The following is a 2,907-nucleotide window of genomic DNA, read 5'->3' as shown; positions in this document are numbered from 1 at the left end:
GGAGGTGACGGAGCGGCGGCGGAAGAATTATCCCCGTCACCGTCTATCTCCTCTCGGCTCTCGCCGTCTCGCGCCATCGAACACCCGCCTTCCAGGGCGAGCAGACGTTGCCGGGCTCGTCTCCGGTGTTCGGCGTTGGAGTGGTACCGATCTTGATTCCCACTAGAAATTTTCTCTTACCCACCGCTCAAGCTACTCTCAGCCTTATCCCCACTAAAAATAATTTTGGTTTAATTATTATGAATTTTAGGGTTATTTAAAATATGATTTTGAATTTAGAAAAAAAGAAATAGAAAAAAAGAAAAAAAACTAACCTAACTAACCCTTGGCCCATTAGGCCCATGAGCCGGCCGCCCCCTGCCCCTTCCCTAACCCTAAGCCGCCGCCCCTGGCTCCTAGCAGCCGCCGCCATCCCTTCTCCCTCTCCCTCCTCTCCTCTAGCTTCTCTCCCTCGCTTCCCTCCCCTGCAGCTTCCTCACGCCATGGAGTCGCGCCCAGCCGCCGAACACCGCCAACACCCGCGCCCCTGCAGCCAGCCGTGCCACCACAGCCAGCGCCCCCCGCCTCCGCCTGGCGGCCGGTCACAATCGGCCAGCCGGTTAGCGCGCCTGCGCCCGAACGCCTCGCTCCAGCCACTAGCCCACGCCCGTCGCCCGCCGCCCACGTCATGGCGGCGCCAGTCGCTGCCCCACTGTGTTCTAGCAGATGGTAGTCTCTTCTCCCTGCGTTTGCTTCTCGATCTACTGCCCTCTTTCCATCGTCTTTGCCTTCCGCGGCACACAGGTCCTTCCTTGTACTCAGGCCTCTTCGTTTCTGAGGGCCATGGAGAAGGCGCGGCGGCGGCACGTGCCGGCGTTCGGGGAGTGGAACTACTACTACTCCTCCTCGTCAACCTCCCCAGACTCCGCGCCCGCCGCGGCCGAGCCCTGCTGGTGGTACGCGCCGGAGCCGGAGGGTGGTGGTTGTCAGGCCCGTCGACGAGGACCTTTACCGCGTGCCTCCGCCGGATGACAACGACGGCGCCGCCGCTGTCTCCCGCCTTCCCAGGCGCCGGGTACGTAGTACGCTCGTACGTGGCACGACAGACAGACATATGCAATGCAGCCAACGACTGCCAAACAAACGCTTGCGTGTTCTGAAAACTTCGTCATCTCGGGCTGTGTGTTCTTTGCAGAAGCGTGCGGCGAGGAGGAGCTTGTGGATGGGTTGCTTGGGCCTCAACTGCGTGGCCTGAAGCCTCAAGCTAGTAGTAGTACGTAGGTTTTACAAGGTGCATTCGGGCGGCTAGGGATCATAATCTGGATTGTCCTTAAGTTTTTATTGTGCTAGGGGAACATAAGAAAGTATGTAGAGCAAAATGAGAGGAGCTGTTGTTACCCTCAATTCTTTGTGATTATTGTGCTAGAGTGATGTAGTTGTTGGCTTTTGAACAATAGCTGGAGTGATATGAAACATTAGTGATCTAGTTGTGAATGATATTATAATTGTGATGCTTTTGTGAATATATAATTGTGGTGCTTTTGTGTTTATGTGATGGATCTATGACTGTGGTATACTGATTAACTGTGTATGTCTTTATGATTTGTGTATAAAAATCTGTGATTTATGGTGCTTAATTAAATGTATATTATTATTAATAAAAACTGTAAAAAGGGTGACTTTCTGTTGGTTGCTAAATGTATAGTATGGCAACTTACGGTTGGTTGCTAAATCTATAGTACAGCAACCCACCATTGGTCGCTAAATATACAATATTAGCAACGGACGGTCGGTCGCTAAAAAGAAGTCGATCGCTAAAGCCTTTAGCGACGGCACTTACAGCGACCATCCTTATGGGTCGCTAAAGGTTTTTAGCGACCAACCGTAGGTCGTTGAAGGCTGTTTTAGCAACCAACCGTAGGTCGCTGTAGGTGAACCGTCGTGTAGTGCCCTAGTCATTTCGGAGAACCTGTAAGCTTCCTCCCTTCTTTGTCGAAAGTCATTATCTGCTCGGATATATTCATCCATCTTCTGAAGCAGTTTCTCCAGGGTCTGAGGGGGTTTCCTAGCGAAGTATTGGGCTGTAGGTCCTGGCCAAAGCCCCTTAATCATGGCCTCAATAACAATTTCATTGGGCACCGTTGGCGCCTGTGCTCTCAGTCGTAAGAACCTTTGGACATACGCCTGAAGGTATTCTTCATGATCCTGAGTGCACTGGAACAAAGCTTGACCAGTGACCGGCTTCGTCTGAAACCCTTGGAAGCTGGTGATGAGCATGTCCTTCAGCTTTTGCCATGATGTAATTGTTCCTGGCCGAAGAGAAGAGTACCAGGTTTGTGCAACATTTTTTACTGCCATGACGAAGGATTTTGACATGACTGCAGTATTGCCACCATATGAAGATATGGTTGCTTCGTAGCTCATCAGAAATTGCTTCAGATCTGAGTGTCCGTCATACATTGGGAGCTGAGGTGGTTTGTAAGACGGGGCCTAAGGTGTAGCCTGCAGTTCTGCTGATAGAGGAGAAGCATCATCAAAAGCAAAATTTCCATGATGGAAATCCTCATACCAGTCATCCTCGTTGACGAAGCCTTCTTGGTGAAGCTCTCTGTACTGGGTCTTCGGTTCTGCTCATCTTGAGTAAGATGACGAACTTCTTCAGAGGCTTCGTCTATCTGTCTTTGTAGGTCAGCTAGCCGAGCCATCTTTTTCTTCTTCCTTTGCACTTGCTGATGCAGCATCTCCATATTCCTGATTTCTTGGTCCAAGTCGTCCTCCTGAGGCGTTGGACTGGTAGCCTTCCTCTTCTAGCTTCGGGCCTCCCGAAGAGAAAGAGTCTCTTGGTTCGGGTCCAGCGGCTGCAGAGCGGCAGTCCCTATTGCTGAAGCTTTCTTTGGCGGCATGACAAAGGTCGATGCTTGCCGAAGG

At 51.4% G+C, this 2,907-nt stretch overlaps 1 pseudogene; it reads left to right on the top strand.

Annotated features, from left to right (window-relative positions):
- The first annotated feature begins 348 nt into the window (after nucleotides 1-348).
- Nucleotides 349-1,391, top strand: LOC103634859 (uncharacterized; annotated as a pseudogene).
- The last annotated feature ends 1,516 nt before the right edge of the window (nucleotides 1,392-2,907 follow it).

The sequence above is a fragment of the Zea mays genome, chromosome 8 (assembly GCF_902167145.1).
Source record: "Zea mays cultivar B73 chromosome 8, Zm-B73-REFERENCE-NAM-5.0, whole genome shotgun sequence".
NCBI classification, from domain to species: domain Eukaryota; kingdom Viridiplantae; phylum Streptophyta; class Magnoliopsida; order Poales; family Poaceae; genus Zea; species Zea mays.
This window is presented reverse-complemented; position numbering and strand designations above follow the sequence as displayed.